The following is a 19,173-nucleotide window of genomic DNA, read 5'->3' as shown; positions in this document are numbered from 1 at the left end:
GAATACTACTCAGCTGTAAGAAGGAATACAGCACTAACATATAGGATGGCATGGATGAATCTTGAGGACCTTATATTGAGTGAAGCAGGTCAGGCATTGAAGGACAAATACTACATGATCTCTCTGATATGAATTAAGCATATCAAGCTGTTTCAGAAGGCTAGAGACTGGAAGATAGGCTTACAGGAAATAGGGAGGTGGCAAGAGTGGAAATTTGTGAACTGACTCCTTTAAGGGCAACGTCTATGATAAAGTGGAAGTAAGTAGTTGTGCTGTGAAGGGATAAGACAGGGGCAGAGGGATACTATTGGGGGGGTTTTGCAGGCTAGGGTTGGGAGGATGTGTCAGGTGGTCCATGGAATGGGGGGAGGGTGAGCGTGAGCAGGTGAACATGGGAGATTGTTGGGTACATAGCTGAAACTATAATGTTGAGAAAACTTTAGAAAATATAATAAGGAAGGATTACTTGTTTAAGGTGTTTAAAAGCGGGCATCTGGCACAGGGTGTACCTGGGGCAGGCTTCTAGGGAGTGTGTGAGTGCTCATCTTGTCATAATGTATTATATCAGTGGTTGGAGACCAATGCAATGAGTAGGGAGGTTTTGTATCAACATCCTGGGGAGGCCTGATTTTCTCAAACAGAGGAGAGGGTTTTTCTTGAGAGCATGGGTGGCTCCTAATGGGGGAGGACAGACTATTGAGTCAAGCCCTCAGCATTGTTCCAAGTATCTATGAATCTTGTCCTTCAAGCAGGGAATGTTTGTTGTCACTGTGGGCCCTGAGGGAAAGGGGAGAGAGGAATACAAATAGATGGAAGAGGGGGTAACTGTGGGGCATTGGAAGTGTTCCACAAGGTCGTGCAATGATGGATATAGGCCATGTTAAATTTCGCCAAAAATTATAAAAGTGTATAGTCTAAAATGTAAACTATGTAACAAAAAATTTAGAAAAGTGTACAGTTTAAAATATAAACCATAATGTAAATCATAATGGAACCATGGTTAGTAACTATTTTTCAATATCCGTACATCAGCTCTAGCAAATGTGACATCCACATGTGAAAAGATCATTGCTGGAGAAGGAGGAAAAGAGTTTGATGATGGGTACATGGGAGTCCCCTATATTGTATATGTGACTTTACTGTGATCTAAAACTTTTTTGAAGACAAAATTAAAAATTAAAAAAAAGGGCATAGACACTGAGTAAGGAATGGAAGAGATGGCCTTGCCACTGTACATACAGGGCAACACCTATTACAATGATGAAAGGCAAAATATCAAAAACAAGTTTTATTATGTTTTTCATTTTTTAGTACCCAATTTATTCTTCATTTTAGTTTTTCTAAATTATTATGTATTCTATTTATAAACTTTAACACTATCATTACTATTTCATTTTCCTACTAATTGAAATCGGCAATATATTAGGCTTCATTTTTTAAGAGGTTTTGGATCACAGAGGGGTCCAACTGTGGCAGCGGAGGAGCACTGGTGTGGGGTGTCATTGAAGGGGGATGCATGAGTAGGAGGAATTCTCCAGGGCATATATATAAGGTATATAAATATGTTTCGATATTTGTTGGGTATTGTCACAGTAGGTAGAGTTACACACGACAACTGAGGGAGTGCTGAGTTCCTAGTCAAGGGAGCAATGGAACAGCAGCAATCCCCCAAATACAAGGGCAAAGACCAGAAAAGAAGGATGGGCCCTTGATACTGATGACTATGCTTATGAGCCTATGTGCTTGAAATTCCAACAAGGCCTAGAGCTGCAGGGTGCCTAAGAATTACTCCTGTTAGCCTCCATGTTGTTCAAATATGGCCATTCTTTAAGCCAAACTCAGCATGTAAATGCATTACCTTCCCTCCAGCGTGGGACATGACTCCAGAGGATGAGTCTCCCTGGTGCTGAGGGTTTACTACCAATCACCAGTGGTGATACAACTAGAAAAAGACCTTGAATAAAAGGGGGAAATGGTAAAGGCAAATGAGTTTCTATGGCTAAGACACTTCAAAATGAGTTGGGAGGTCATCAAGGGGTCACACTTATGCACATCTCAGCAGGATCTCAAAGATAGCCAAAGTAGACACAACCCCAGGTAGTGGTGCTCCTGAGGGCTACGGAGACACCCAGGTCCTATTGGTCATGACAGGTGGCGCTGGAGTTCAGTGCCTTGCCAGTGGGGCCTACTTTGAAATTTGTACTCTTGAGTGTGATGGAGTTGGACTCAGATGTGATATTTCTACACATGTTCTTCTCTCACTTTTACTGAACCTGTGGTTGGCACTGGGGTTGGTGTATTCTCAGACTTGAATCTCTGGACTGGCTATGTGCCATCTGGGCCTTGAGGCTCAGCAGAGTTGCAACACTTACTCTCTATTTCATTGGATTTACTCAGGTCAGCTAACAGGGAGGTGAGGCCAGGGAACAGAGAGAGTCTACAACTGCAAGTAGGAGAATCACATCCATCAGCTATGTGGGATCTAAGCCCCCTCTTGATTCAGAGGTGGAGTGAACATTGCCATGCCAGGGTCCACAGGATGGACTAATAAAATATGGATTAGAATGGAGTTATTGATATTCTACTATAGAACTATTGCATTATTACAATACAATTGTAATTGTATCATTGATGTGGAGACAGTGGTCATGGGAGTTGCTGAGGGCAGGGAGAGGGAAGAAGTATGATATGGGGGCATTTTTGGGATTTGGAGTTGTCCTGAATGATATTGCAGGGACAGATGCAGGACATTATATATCCTGCCATAACCCACTGAATTCACTGGCGGAGAGTGTAAACTACAGTGCAAACTATAATACAAGCGGTGTAGCAGTGCTCCAAAATGTATTCACCAAATGCAATGAATGTGCCACACTGATGAAAGAGGTTGTTGATGTGGGAGGACTGGGGGGTTGGGGAGTAGGGTATATGGGAACCTCTTATATTTTTTAATGTAACATTTTCTGTGATCTATGTATCTTTTAAAAGGAAAAGATAATTTTAAAATTTTGCTAAAAATTTTTTTTAAATAATTAAAAAATACAGGCCATGGTCTCTGGAAGTTCTGAGGGGAGGGAGCAGGAAGAAAAGGTATAATATGGGGGCATTTTCAGGACATTGGAATTGTCCTGCATGATATTTTAATGACAGATACAGGCCATTATACATTTTGTCATAACCTCTAAAATTGTGCAGACAGTATGTAAATTTATAATGTAAACTATAGTTCATGGTTATTAGCAATCCTTCAATATGTAGTGTTCATCAATTGTAACAAATGTACCACACAGATGAAAGATATAATTAATTTTGAAAAGTGTGGGAGGTGGCAGAGGGGGGGTATTTTTTTATGTAATATTTCTGTAATGTAAAGCTTCTAAAAAAATGAAAAATAAATTTTAAATAAAGATTAAAAAAACAACAAACAAAGACAAAATCAATTCTTATTGGAGAATGAATTCAGCTTAGTGGTTGAGCACTGGCTTCCCATTCAAGGTCCTCAGTTCAATCCATTGTACCTTCTGAGAGGAAGGAAGGAAGGAAGGAAGGGAGGAAGGGAGGAAGGGAGGAAGGGAGGAAGGGAGGGAGGGAGGGAGGGAAGAAGGAGAGAGAGAGAGAAAGGGAGAAAGGGAGGGAGAGAGGGAAGGAGGGAGGGAGGAAGGAAGGAAGGAAGGAAGGAAGGAAAGAAATGTATCTGTAGGGATAAACACTTATATCAGTATGTCAGTGATCCATCCAATGCTTCCAGAATTTACATACACATACTCAAATGCACAAACATACATTTTCCTCTTCATTGAATTATATTCATTCATCACTGTGTAAATAAATGAAGAACACTCCATAAAAAAAAAAGGCAAACACTTGCTGTAGTCATTTCACTTTTATTTGGCAAGGGAGTCAGGCACCAGCACTTACATCTGGCTGAGATTCAAAGTCACAAAGGAGTGGGAATGGTTTTGAAGGAAAAAGGGAAGACGTCATGATTTTCCTGATTGGAGATTTGGTGTGGGGATGCTGGAGGTAAGCTAATTAAAAGTACTGCAGGAAAAAATTTGTTTAATGTTTTTTCAATATTTTTATTATCCCATATTTTAAAATTTTTTTTGTATTTTATTTTTAAAACTATCATTATTTCATTTTCTTATTAATCATATTTGGCTATTTTATTGGCTTCATTTTTGAAGAAGTTTTGGATCACAGAAGGGTTATAACTGTGGCAATGGAGGATCATTGATGCAAGGTGTAAGTGATGGGGGATCCATGGGAGGAAGCTAACCTGGGCATACATATAAGGCATATAAATGTATTTAAATGTTCATGGGGCATTGTTATGGTGGGTGGAGATTCACACAATAACTGAAGGAGTATCAAATTCCTATCTTGAGGAACTCTGCTATATTCTCTAATGGATCAGCAAGAATTCCCCAAGTACAGGGACAATGAGTAGTGAAGAAGAATCGTCCATTGACAGGCCCTTGATAATGATGACTGTGCATATGAACCTTTACTCTTGGAATCGAAACTTAGCCTAGTATTGTAGGATGCCTCCTTGTTGCTCAAATGTGGCCTCTTTCTAAGCCGAACTCTGCATGTAAATACATTACCTGCCCCCCAGTGTGGGACATGACTACAGGATGAGCCTCTTTGGCACAAATTGATTACTACCAAGCACCAGCTTGCAATGCAGCTGGAAAAAAAACCATGACCAAAAGGCAGAAAAGATAAAGACAAATGAGTTGATATGGCTAAGAGACTTCAACGTGAGGTGGGAGGTCATTCCTGCTGCACATCTCAGCAGGATCTCTGCCTGCTGAAGTACTTACTAACCCCAGAGAGTGGGGCTCCTAAAGGCTCTGGAGACATCCAAACACTATAGTCAGGGCAGATAGCTCAGGAGTTTGGTGCCTTGCCAGTGGGCCCTACTTTGGAATTTGAGTTTCCCAAGGTCACAGAACTGGACTCAGTTGTGGTTTCCCTACACAGGATTCTTCTGTCCTTCTGTTTGAACCGATACTTAGTGCTAGAGGTAGTAAGTGTACATCCAAGAGATTTAAATCTTTGGGCTGTCCCTGTGCCAGCTGACCCTGAATCTCAATGGAGTTGAACACCTACTCTTCATTGGTCTCACCCAGGACAATGAACATGGAGGTGATGATGGACAGCTACATAACAAGGAACTGAGAGAGTCTACAACTGCAAGCAAGAAAGTCCCATCCATCAGCCCTAAGGGATCACAACCCCCTCTCAATTAGAGGTGGAGTGGACATCACCATCCCAGAATCCTCAGGATTGGGGAATGAACTATGGACTAAAGTAGACTTACTGGTATTCTACTATAGATTTATTGTGATTCTAGCAATTGAAGAAATTATATAATTGATGTGAGGCTGTTGTCACTGGAGGTTCTGAGGACAAGGAGAGGGAAAAACAGGTATAATATGGGGGCATTTGGGGGACTTGGTAATGTCCTGAATGATATTGCAATGACAGATACAGGTCATTATAAAATTTGCCATAATCTACAGAATTGTGTGGGAGAGTGAAAACTACAATGTAAACTTTAATCCATGCTTAGTGGCAATGCTTCAAAATGTGTTCATCAATTGTAATGAATGTACCTCACTAATGAAGGATATTATTAATGTGGGAAAATGTGGGAGGTAGTGGGGAGTGGAGCATATGGGAATCCCCTGTATTTTTTATGTGACACTGTATAATCTAAGTTATCTTAAAAAAAAAAAAAGAGGTGCCGCATCCTACATGATTAGTTAGGGGGCATGTTTGGCTTTCTCTGTCAGGTCCTATGTTGGATATGGGGGCAGAAATTAAGGAAGTTACCATTTATTGATCAAGTCCTGGCTCTTTTGGGTGAGTTGCTACAGGTATTGTGATTTGGGTTTCTTGACTGTTTGCTGTAGATAGTGGCCAGCTTCCTGGACTGACTGCTGCAGGTAGTAGGCCAGAGTTTCCTGATCTGGTTGCTGCTGATGTGACTCAGAATTTCTTGGTCATTGTCCATTTGTATATTCAGTTTCTCAGTTTCCTCTTTAGTCATGCTCTCACTTGTGAAAAGTTGACCAATTCAGTCAAAGGTAGAGATCCATATTTTCACTACTTATAAAATGTTCAGTTGTCTTCATAGTCAACTCTATTATGTTTTTGAACTTTTTGTTGCTGTATCATCATGGTTATCATCTCATGAGAGAGAGGCTGCATAGAAACATTTGAAAGCAAGAGACCATCATCATGACCCCTATGATAAAAACAAGAATAATTAATAGTCCCTGTAAGATCCATTAGAACTGGGACCTCAATTTCCCCACCTAGATCAAGAGATCAAACCCAGAGGTTTTTATCATGGTGGTCTGGCGATGGATGGCATATCATGCAGTAAATAAGATTAAGGACTATGGCTACTGTTTGGAATAATCTAAGAATGGTGTTAGAATGAGTATGTTCTAACATAACAGTTATAAAAAGGAGGAGAAAAATAAGAAAAAGAACCATTATAAGTAAACAAAAACAAGGGGACTATAGAAATTAGAAGAATGGTTATAAAAACGTAGATAAAAGAACTTAGTGATTTCAGCCTGAAGTCTTGGGCTCATCTGCTTGTTCCGAATGTCAGAGGTCAGCTGTCTGCTTCTAAAAAGTCTCTGCTTTTGGAGGATCTCAGTGAATCTTCAGTTTGAGGATTCTTATTGGAGTCACCTTCCAATTGTGTGGAATTCTGAATTATTTCTTTAGTTGTGAAGCATAAATCCAAGAACTGACTCCCTCAAGTTTCACTCTGTACTTGTTAAGAGTACTTAATCAGGCCCTTTCTAATGAGGTTCAAGGCCAGTTTTTTCCTAATATCTCTTCCCATAGATGGAATCTTCTGGTTGAAGATCATTAAGAGGCCATTTAGGTAGATGTTGTAAGAAGGCAAACTTAACCTATCAGTGATTTGACATGGTACATGAGTCCCTTGCAATAGTTTTTACCATGTCTGTCTGAAGTGGAACAAAGTCTAATATTAGAAGTGAAGTCCCTGAATGCATGGGTCTTCCAATTACCAATTCATAGGGAGATGACCAATGTGTCTCTTCGGGAGTGGACCATATGGCCATAAGGGCTAGTGGGAGGGCCTTCATTCAAGGGAGTTTGGGGGTTTCTGAAAATATTGATAATTTTAATTTAAGGATGCCACTGGTGCTTTCAGCCTTTCCAGAAGATTGAAGGTCGTAAGGGTAAGTAAAGACTGTGCAGTTTTTTAATAAAGGGCAATGCCCTAATGGTTCTTATAAGTGTGTGTCTTGATCACCACTTGATTTAAAAAATGGGATGTCCCAGTTGGAAACACAAAATCAAGAGGGGTTTTTAGGGGTTGTACAGTTGTAGTTTTTTAGGGGTTGTACAGTTGTAGTTTTTTGGCAAAGAAATGCTTTAACCCATTCTGAAAATAGACGTACAATAACGACAGCATATTCAAATCCCATGGAAGGTGGAAGCTAGATAAAATCCATGTGAAGGTATTCATAGGACTCTTGAGGCTTTGGCTCTTGGCTATGTTTTACCTTCAAATTCTTTCCAAGACTATGTTAGTGACAAGTGACACAAGACTTGAAAGTAATCTTAGCTGTCTTTTTAAAGTTTCCCCACCAATATTGATTTTATAGAAAACAATTTGTCTATTCCATGATGACTAGATTAACCTGTCATCTAGTGCCATCAGGCATCTATCTTGAAAGTGTCAGTGATTATCTGAGTGAAGGGTCCAACCAGATATTTTCCATTTTCTCTTTTCAAAATCAGAAGTTAGCACTGATTTTTTTTTAGCAGCCTCTTTGAATTCCTCCAGAGATTTGTCCTTTGAGAGTTTAGATAAGATCATAATCTTGGTTATAGTGGCTTGCTTCGCATAATGATCTGCTAAGGTTTTCCCTTTCATTTCCACATTTATCTCATTTTACATGAACCTCACCTTAACCCTTAAAATTGCTACCTCTCCAGGATGTAGGAGTGCATCTAAAAGTTCCTTAATTTGTCATCTTTCTGTGGTGGTTCCTTCACTGTTGAGAAACCTGCTTTGTTTCTAAAGCATCCCAAAGTCATGCACTACTCCAAAAACATACCCATGATCTGTATACATGTTTACTCTGGTCTGTGGCTAGTTGGCAAGCTTTAGGAAGTGCAGTAAGTTCTGTTATCTGGGGTGATTTTACTGCAAGTAGAGGATTATATTCCAAAAGAGAGTTTAAATTAGCAGTAGCATATCCTTCTTGAAAATCTCCAATTTCAGCTGTGAGGTAAAATCCATGAACAAATAATAATAAGTCAGGGTTCTCAGTGGGAGTCTCTAATAAATCTGAGTGAGGGAGAGAGTACCCTGACTGAGGTAATACAATCATAAGGTTTCCTGTCTTCTGGTAGAGTCAAGTGAGTGCAGAATTCAGGGTATGGGAGTGATGAGCAGTAAGTAAAGGGAGGGAGTAATAGAATCTCATAAGAGGCGAACTGGCTACCTGAAAGTGTTATATGTTCTGCTAGTAATGTCTGTGCTACACAAGAAATTATGAGGTCAAGAGGGAAGGCTAGAACTAGTTCAATAGAGTCATCAACAAATTTTGCAGTGGCAGATGTTGCCCAAAGGCAAGGGGAAAAAAACCTTTGCAACTGGGTCAAGCAATGGGTTTTTGATGGTTCTCATTAAATTGAGTTAAAAACACAAGGGCCTTTTTTGTCCAGATTGCTCATTCATAAAGAGATGAAGTGGCTTTTTGTATTTAGAGATGCCTAGAAAAGGAGGCACTTAAAGAGACTTTTTTCCAGTCACAGAAGCCCTGTTCATGCTTGAGCTCCCAGAGGGTGGGTCACTTACTAAGAACTTAGTGAATTCATAAAGAGATGTTGCAGTCTTAGAAAAAATTGACCGTCATTGTCTGCAATATCCACTTAAACCTAGAAATCCTCTCAATTGTCATCTTGTGAAGGGCCTCTCATAAGTTTGGATAGTCTTTAGTCTATCAAGAGAGTTTTTCTTTCCTTAGCTAGGTCATGCCCTAAATAATAGACTGTTCTGACAAAATTGTAATTTATCTTTTGAACCTTAAAGGCCCATTTTTGCTAAGGCTGAGAACATGTAAAATGATTTCATTTTACAAACTTCCTTGTTCTCTGATCAAAATAAGAGATCATCTAAATTGTATCAGAACTAACTCACAAGGAAAATTTAGATCTTTTAAATCTTATTTTTTAATTAACAACTTCATTTCAAATTCACAAAAATAAAAGAACAAAAAAGAGCACCTGTTTTAGTTTGCCAAAGTGGAGTGCTGACGCAAAGTACCGGAAATGTGTTGATTGACTTTTATGAAAGGTATTTATTTGGGGTAAAATCTTATATTTTCAAGGCCATGAAATATCCAAAGCAAGGCACCATCAGAGATGCTTTCTCATCAAAGTCAGCTACTGTTGATCCTGGCATGTTGCCAAGTGGAACAGCAAGATGACATTCCTACTCTGCTGAGGTTCAGACTTCCCATCTGTGCTCCCCATATTCTCTTGAACTGTTCCATGGCCCAGCTTCTTGGGACTTCATGCTTAAGTGATCCTCTCTCTTACACAGCAGGATCAAACATGATGGTTCCTTTTTTCCTCTGTCTCTCTCCTTGTGAATTTGTTTTCATTAAACCCAACAAGGGGGTGGAGAATCAAGTGGAGTGCCTCACTGAGGAAGTCCAATCCAAATCCCTAAAGTGATTTTATCGAAGAATCTAATCAAAGCCCCTCAGCTGAATTTAATGCAATCAAAGGGTGTCACCCCCAGAAGAATAGATTAGTTTACAAACATTTTTCATAAAATAATCTCAAACTGCCACAGCAGCTCAATAAGTTATGGAAACACTACTCCTAAGAAGTTCTTTTGTAGGCACTTTAATTTCATCTAATTCCACTTGCTAACTCAGTTGTTCCTCTAGTGTTGAGAAGTTATACAAACACAGATTAGTTAAATGACATAGTCAAGGTCTCCTTATTAATGAAAAAAAAAATGAAGAAGAGAAAAAAAATGTTTAATCGTATTCATATCTCACAAAACCAAACTCCATATTGTTTTTTTTTACCATTAGAATTAATATAGTACCAACTTTGCTTTTGCGATAAAAACATTGCAATGTTGTTGTTAACCATAGTCCATAAATTACATTAAATTCTTTCTATGCATTAGAAAAATATAACTGACCTTTTAAATCTTGATTGAGGACCTGGACAAAGAAGAGGGTCATCACGAATCCTTGGGGCATGACTGTCTAGGTATATTGGCTTTCCAAGGTGAATGCAAAAAGATATGACTCTCCTGGTCTGAAGGCATACAGAAAAAGGCAGGAAAAGATCTACTACAGTAATGCAAGTGTCTTCAGGAGGAATTGATGACAGAATGGTATTTGAGTTAGATACTTCCAGGAAGTGAGGGCTAACAATTTGTTGATGGCTTTGAAGTGTTGACCAAATCAATATCTTTGTCCACTTATTTGCTTTAGAACTGAAGTGTCATAAGGGCTAATGCAGGTATAAGATGACTTTGGATATGAGGTTTTTAGCAGTAGGTTTGAACCCTTCCTTTGCTTCTGGCTTCAAAGAATATTGGGAAAATTTGGGTAATGGTTTGGTGGGAGATGTCTGAATTTATAGGTAACTCTACAATTATTTTGCCACTGGAGTTTTAGCCCATATTGTGTCATGATTCTGACCTGATGTCTATATTAAAAATAATGGAGAAGGCAAAAGTATATTGAGAGTAGACCCATCTTGGTTATTGCACATTGGAGATGTCTGTACCCCAGAAAAACCTGTTCTTAAACTTAATTGATTCTCGTGGGTAGGAACCCATTATAAGTAGGACTTTAGTATGAGGTTCTTTCAGTTAAGGTGTGGCCCACATTATTCAGGATAAGTCATAGTCTTATTCCTGGAGTCCTTTATAGCAGAATGAATTGAGACAGAGTGAGTAAAAGCCACAGGAAGCAAGAATCTTAAGGTCAGCAAAACCCAGAAAAGAAGGGAGAGGCCAGGAAGACTACCATGTGCATTGCCATGTGACAGAGCAGCCCAGGATGAAGAATCACCGACAGCCAGCCTAGAATGCCAGTACTCTGAAAAAAACCATAGTCTTGATGATGCTTGATTTGGACTTGATTTGGACTTCTCCTGGCCCCAAAACCATGAGCCATTAAATTCCGAATATTTAAGTCAGTCCATTGCATGGTGTTTGCATGAGCTGCCAAGAAAACTGAATGAGCCATGAATAGAAGAGTCCTCTTGAACTTCACAAAATAGTGTTTCTGGAATAGATTTAATATTACAATTCCATTTGCAAAGCAAATCTCTTCCTATTAAATTTCCAGGTGGTATCATAAAGCAATAAGAAATGCTTTTCAGTAATGGACCCAAGGATTACAGCGAAGGACTGGGAGACAGGGAAAATCTGTGGGTTATTTGAAATACCTACCACTTTTGTGATATGCTTAGTCTGGGAAAGAGGTTGAACAAAGGTGGCAGGGTTTAATGTAGAAAAAGTGGCACCCTTATCTACCAAGAATTGATGAGGATAACTACCTATTTTTAGATAATTCACTTTGAGTGTTTAAAGGTAAGGCAGGATATTGGGCATTTTTTTCCTTCTTTGGAGCACCCCCATTGATCTGATTTGAGGGATTTTTCTTTGTCTTGGTTTTTCTTTTATAAGATAGGACAATCTCTTTTCTAGTGTCCCTTCTGTTTACAATATCTACAGGTGCCCTTGTCAATAAACGGTTGGCTAAGGAATGAACCACTTGGCTGTTTGATCTTCAGGCCCCTAAGTTTACTTTTAGTTCTGCCTTGTTTTTTTTACTAAAGTGCTTTCAAAATGTTCTGCCGTGTGCTGTAGTTCACATAAATGGACTATGTCCCATTTTAATTTTTGTTTTTGAATTAGGTATCCAATTTCAGGTTTATCTCTACTGACAAAATGAGGTATTTTTCAGTATCTTCTTTTATTTCCATATATGGTCAAAAGGTAATTTCTACATATGGTCAGAATTTCCATATATGGTCAGAAGGTATTTTCTAGTCTATCTTGAAAATCTCCTGTAGTTTCATCTTTTCTCTGTTTACCTGATTGAATTATGAGTCAATCAGTTTTTATTGGAAAAGTATTGGGTATGTCTTTTAGGAGACTTTGCCCAATTTGGGGATCCTTTTTGACCGTCAGGTTTATGGTAGAAAAAAGGATCCTATAGGTTCTTTCTGGTCAGTCCAATCAGCTTTAGCTACCCAAGATTTAGCATCTGAGGTTATGGACAACATGAGTAGAAGGTGATATAAGTGAGATAACTTTGGGTCATATGAAATCCAGAAGAATTCTAAATTCCTTTAGAAATGTTTGCTAGCTTTGTTTGGGTTTAGGTAAATCATTAATTATAACTCTTATTTCAGGTAGGGTCTAAGCTTTAAACTTTACAGTTGCTCTCATACCTGGCACATGAAGTAGGTGAATCTTTAGAGGCAATTGGCATCTTGGAGTTTTAAGGAAATTGTTGGGAAAAGAAGGGGGTCTGGACAAGTGAAAGATGTGGAAGAAGTCAACACAAGTCAACAAAAGTTCAGAAGAAGAGAGATCAAAATGATAAAGGGGAAGAAGGAGAGCTAGATATGCGATAACTAGAAGATAAGAATGCAGAGGATTTACCACGAAAATGAGTCTAGTTGGTTTTTGCTTAGGTTTGTCAAATTGCCCATTAACATTGGCCAAAGAATCTTTTAGTAAAGCAAATTTTGATTCAGAATTTCATTTAGAGGCCTCAAATACCAATAAAAAAGGTGTCCCACATTTCTTTTCTTTTCCAAGCCACCTCTCAAATAAACAATTTTGTTCAAGTTAAATGTTTCTCAGAGTGGCCATTGAAGGCCCAAATCATCCTTGGTGAAGTTAGTCATTTAGAGAGATAGTCACAAGAATTAGAATTGTAATAAGAGTGCATACAAGATGCAGGGAGTTTTCCTGGAGAAAAAGAGGCTTTAGACTTAGATGACCCCATGGGACCTGACAATGGTTGGTCAAAATGTAATGCTTATACACCTTGTGTTTTCAGGCTGGGAAGCAGGTGTAGTTCAGTGGTTGAGCACCTGCTTCACATGTATGAAGTCATGAGTTCACTTCCTGGTACCTCCTAAAAAACAAAAACAAAAACAAAAAAACCTATGAGCTAATCATACGCTGTCTAAAAGAGACTCACATTAGACCCAGGAATACAAACTGAATGAACGTGAAAGGTTGGCTAAAGATACTCCATGAAAGCAGTAACCAAAAAAGAGCAGCGATAGCCATATTAATACATGCAAATATGTTATGAGATACAGAAGACTATTATATGTTAATAAAAGGGACAGTCCATGAGAAAGAAATAACAGTCATAAATATCTATGCACTAACCAGGGTACCCCAAATACATGAGACAATCTCTGGCAAAAATGAAGGGAGAAATAGACATCTCTACAATAATAGTTGGAGGCTTCAATACACCACTCACATCATTAGACACAAGAAGTAGACAGAAGATCATCAAGGAAACAGTACTTGAACAATATGATAAATGAGATAGACCTAACAGACATATACAGAATATTGCATCCCAAATCATCAGGTTATACAATCTTTTTAAGTGTTCATGGATCTTTTTCCAGGATAGACCACATGTTAGGTCACAAGGCAGATCTCAATAAATATTAAAAAAAGATTGAAATTATACAAAGCACCTTCTCAGATCAAAACTGAATGCAACTGGAAATCAATAGATGGGAAAGGGGAAATTTTGCAAATATGTGGAGGCTAAGCAAAACACTACTAAACAATCAGTGGGTCAAAGAAGAATTGAAAGAGAAATGAGTAAATATATTGAGACAAAGTCAATGAGAACCCAACTTTATCAAAACTTATGTGATACAGCAAAGGCAGTGATGAGAGGGAAATTTATAGCCCTAAACTCCTATATTAAAAAAGAAGAAAGAGCTAATATCAAAGACCTAACTGAACACTTGGATGAACTAGAAAAAGAACAGCAAACCAAACCTAAAGCAAGCAGAAAAGAAAGAATAAAGATTAGAGCAGAAATAAATAAAATTGAGAACAACAACAAAAGTCAAAAGAGAAAATCAACAAAACCAAAAGCTGCTTCATTGAGAAGATCAATAAAATTGACACACTTAGCTAGACTAACAAAGAAAAAAAAAAAAGAAGATTCAAATTTAAAAAATCAGAAATGAAATGGGGGAACCTCAAAGAAATAGCAAGGATCAAAATAGTATATTATGAGAAACTGTGTGCCAACAAACTGAAAAACCTAGATATAATATGGACAAATTCCTAGAAATGCACAACCTACATTGACTCTGTAAGAAATACAAGAACTCAACAAACCAATCATATTTAAAGAGATTGAATCAGCAATCATAAAACTCCTAAATGAAGAAAATTCCAGGAACAGATGTCTTCACAGGTGAATTCTGCCAAGCATTTCAAGAAGAATTAACACCAATCCTACATAAACTCCTCCAAAAATTTGAAGAGGAAGGAAAATTAACCAGTACATTTTATGAAACCAACATCGCCCTAATACCAAAGCCAGAAAAGACACTGCAAAAAAATAAAATTACAGGTCAATCTCTGAATAACATAGATGAAAAATTCTCAACAAAATACTTGCAAATAGAATCCAACAGCATAGCAAAAGAATTATGCACCATCACCAAGAGGGATTTATTCCTGATATGCAAAGATTATTCAGTGTAAAAAATCACTCACCATTATTCATCACATTAACAAATTGAAGGAAAAAATTACATGGCGATCTCAATCAATGCAGAAAATGCATTCGACAAAATCAAGCATCCTTTCTTGATAAAAACACTTTGAAAGGTAGTAATATAAGGAAAATTTCTCTTTATAATTAAGTGAATATATGAAAAACCCACCGCCAACATCTAACTCAATGAGGAAAGGATGAAAACTTTCCCTCCAAGATTGAGAACAAGACAAGAATGCCCACTATCACCATTGTTATTCAATATTGTGCTAGAAGTTCTATCTAGAGCAATGAGACAAGGAAAAAATAAAAGGCTTCCAAATAGGAAAAGAGCAAGTAAACTCTAACTATTTGCAGATGACATCATCCTATGTTTAGAAAATTCTGAAATGTCCATGACAAAACTACTTGAGCTAATAAATGAGTTCAGCAAAGTAGCAGGATATATGATTTATTCAAAAATCAGTAGTGTTTCTGTACACTAGTATTAAACAATCTGAGGAGGAAATCAGGCAAAACATTTCATTTACAGTAGTGACAAAAAGACTCAAATACATAGGAATCAATTTAGACAAAGATGTATAGGCACTATATTTAGAAACTACTAAACAATGCTAAAAGAAATCAAAGACCTAAACAAATAGAAAAACATTAGGAGTTTGTGTTTTGGAAGACTAACTATCCTGAAGATGTCAATTCTTACTCAAACTGATTTATAGACTCAATGAAATACTAATCAAAATTCCAACAGCCTTCTTTAGAGAAATAGAAAAGGCAATTACCAAATTCATTTGGAAGGAAAAATGTACTCAAATAGTCAAAAGCATCCTAAAAAAGAAGATTGGTATGGGAGGAATTTCATTGCCTGACCTTGAAAAATATTACAAAGCTACAGTGATGAAAGTGGCATGGTATTGGCATAAAGATAGACACATTGATCAGTGGAATAGAATTCAGGGTCCAGAAGTAATCCCTCACCTCTACAGCCAACTGGTTTTTGACAAACCTGCCACGTCTAAGTTACCAGGACAAAACAGTATCTTCAAAAAATGGTGCTAGGAGAACTGTATATCCATAGCCAAAAGAATGAAAGAGGACCCCTACCTTATTCCCTATACAAAAATCAACTCAAAGCAGATCAAAAGCCTAAATATAAAAGCCAGGACCATAAAACTACTGGAAGAAAAAGTAGGGAAACATCTTAAAGATCTTGTAGTAGGTGGTGGTTTCTTAGATCTTATTCTCAAAGCATGAGCAACGAAAGGAAAAATAGATCAATGAGACCTCATCAAAATTAAACACTTTTGCACCTCAAAAGACTTTGTCAAATGGATGAAAAGGTAAACAACTCAACTGGAGAAAATATTCGGAAATCGCATAACTGATGAGCATTTAATATCCATGATACATAAAAAGATGCTACAACTGAACAATAAAAAGACAATGACCTGAATAAAAAATGGGCAAAGGGCTTGAACAGACATTTACCCAAAGATGAAATACAAATCGCAAAAAACAAAACAAAACAAAAAAAAACCTTATGAAAAAGTAGCAATTAGAGAACATCACTAGCAATTAGGGAAATGTAAATCAAAGCTACATTGAGGTATAATTTAAAATTTCACACCTACTATAATGACCGCTATTAAAAAGATAGAACACTACAAGTTTTGGAAAGGATCTGGAGAGCTAGGAACACTTATTCATTGTTGGTGGGAATGTAGAATGATACAGCCAATGTGGAGGACTATTGGGCAGTTCTTAAGGAAGTTGAATATAGACTTGCCATGTGACCTGGCAATGCCACTACTAGGTATATACTCAGAAGAACTGAGAGCAGTGACATGAACAGACATCTGCACACCTATGTTCATAGTAGCTTATTCGCAATTGCCAAAAGTTGGAAACAGCCCAAGTGACCATCAACCAATGAACGGATAAACAAACTGTGGTATAGTCACACGATGGAATATTATGCAGGTCTAAGAATAAATGAAGTTTTGAATCATATGACAACATGGGTGAACCTGGAGGAAATTATGTTGATGAGGAAAGCCAGATATGAAAGGACAAATACTGTATGATTGTGCTATTATGATCTAAATATATTGTGTGAACTCATGGAGTTAATAACTAGAACATAGGTCACCAGAAAATAGAATGAGGTTAGAGAATGGAATGCTGAGGGTTAATCTGTGCATAATTGGTAGAAGGTTGTTTGTTAATCCTTGGAAATAAATTGAAAAGGTGAAAACACATCATAGTGTATGTAACTATCAGAGTTATTATATGGGTATGACAGTGGTTCCAAGGGAAAATCTAAGGTCATGTATATTACTAGAAGGAAAGCTAAAAAATGTAACATGGGACTGTATGGCATAGTAAAACCTCATGTGAAATATGAATATAGGAAATATTGTATATATAAGACTGTTTTTCTTCAAAACTGAACAAATGTATGGTAATGTCACAAGATGTTAATATCAGGCACAAATACAACCAAAGCAAACTGTGGACAGTATACAGTAATATATTAATATATCTTCCAGTAAGGGTAAAGGGAAATATACTAAGGGAAAGAAACTAGACACAAGGCACTACATATTGCTTGACTCCATCTATACTAAATATAAATAAACTAGAGAGACAAAACAGAGTATCAGCTACATACAGCAGGGAAAGCGTAGAGAGACTGAGAAGTGATGAGTTTTTGTTTGTTTGTTTAATATTATTATTAGAATAAAGAAACTACTCTAATAATGATTAAATTGATGACTGCACAACTATGTGCTCATACCAAATGCCATTGATTGTACACTTTGGAGGGACTGTTTGCTTTACTGATATGTGTCAATGAAATTAATTTGTTTAAAAAAAAAAAAGATGCTCCCAAGACCTTTTTATTTATTTGAAAGTCTGTTGGCTACTCATTCTAGTCACCCATAATTCATTACTATAGGAAATATAGTTTAGTTTACTCTTGGCTCAATCATTGGAGTAAAGTTTGGTCATAGAAGCATATTTCTTTACTTCTTATGCCAACTTTAATTACACTTATAAGGAATGAAATAGATATTGATGTTGTCTCCCAAAGGTTAGAGAACTAGTTCTTCAAAAAGAATGTCTTAGTACAATCCTATATCATTTAGGGAGGAAGGGTTTCATATGTAATAGCAAAAAAAGAAAAAAAAATTCACTTTTTAATAAGAATTTTCAGATGTCTTTTTGCCATCCACTTTATGCTCTCATGACTTTTCCCAGTAAAATTAAAGGTGCACCTCAATAATTCAGATTCCTTATAGGTATAATCCAGAGCAATTCTAGATCTTTCTAATTTCATGCTTTTTGCCCTGAGTCATCTGTCATTGGATAAAAGATGGTTTCTGAAAAAGTAAGATGCGTTTTATGCTTCATAGTAAAATAATAAAAATATCATGTGTTTTAAAATGATTCAGTTCTGAAAACTGAAAATTTTATATTGTTTCTCCTTTTATTTATACTACTCTTCATCAATTTCACATACCTACAACTGCTTGCTATCTAGCACTCTTTCCTTTAACATAAAGTAATACAAAAGTGAAACAGTAAATTACAGAGTCAAACACTTGATTTCTAGGCCCAGCTTTGAAATGATCAGCTTAGCCAAATTGTGTCTCCTTTTGGCAGGGGATCTTCAGGGATCCTACAAAGAAGAGGCCTAGTGTCAGCAGTCTTGTTGCGCCCCCTGCCCAACAAGACTGCTGACACAATGCTTGATGACGCAATGCAATGCTGGCACAATGCTTGATGGTGTGTGTGTGTGTTGGAGAATGGGAGGAGGTGCCAAAGCCTTCTCATTCCAGCTCTGCTCATCATGGGCCCATTGCACCTCCACTGCCTGATCTGTAAAATGCACAAGTTAATGTATCTCTGACACACCTGGAACAGTTAATGTGTGCTGTGGAGGTTTCCACTACAGACACAAGAAAAAGGTCCTTGCACTTTCTGTCTGTCTGGTTGTGGCAGTCAAGACTGAATTGGGGGATACAGGAAATTCCAAAAAATGGGAGAAGGGGAAATAATTTTTGCTGCAATCCAGAAATAAACTTAAGAACAGCAAATGGGCTTTTTACTTCAAAATTAAAAATAGAAAAAGAAAATGCAAAATTGACTTGAGTATAAATGGTGTAAGATTCTAATGCAATCCGGGGTTTTCGATTCTTTATTTCCTAACTTCCACTGTATTCTCCCTACTTTTGGAGTTTTGATTCCAACTTTTATTTTCCTCTCACTGACCTACTAACCAACTTCTCTTTACACATAGTTTGTATAAGATCATTACTATAAAAGAGCCATATGTTCCTCA

General features: G+C 37.4%; 1 non-coding gene across 1 annotated transcript; it reads left to right on the top strand.

Moving 5' to 3' along the window:
- Window positions 1–18,729: 18,729 nt before the first annotated feature.
- On the top strand, window positions 18,730–18,859 carry LOC111767267 (small nucleolar RNA SNORA31). Its single transcript, XR_002799131.1, has one exon. It is a non-coding gene; the product is annotated as a small nucleolar RNA SNORA31 (small nucleolar RNA).
- The last annotated feature ends 314 nt before the right edge of the window (window positions 18,860–19,173 follow it).

Source organism: Dasypus novemcinctus, chromosome 15 (genome assembly GCF_030445035.2).
Source record: "Dasypus novemcinctus isolate mDasNov1 chromosome 15, mDasNov1.1.hap2, whole genome shotgun sequence".
Classification (NCBI taxonomy): domain Eukaryota; kingdom Metazoa; phylum Chordata; class Mammalia; order Cingulata; family Dasypodidae; genus Dasypus; species Dasypus novemcinctus.
The sequence above is the reverse complement of the archived record's forward strand: the minus strand, read 5'-3'. Positions and strand labels throughout refer to the sequence as shown.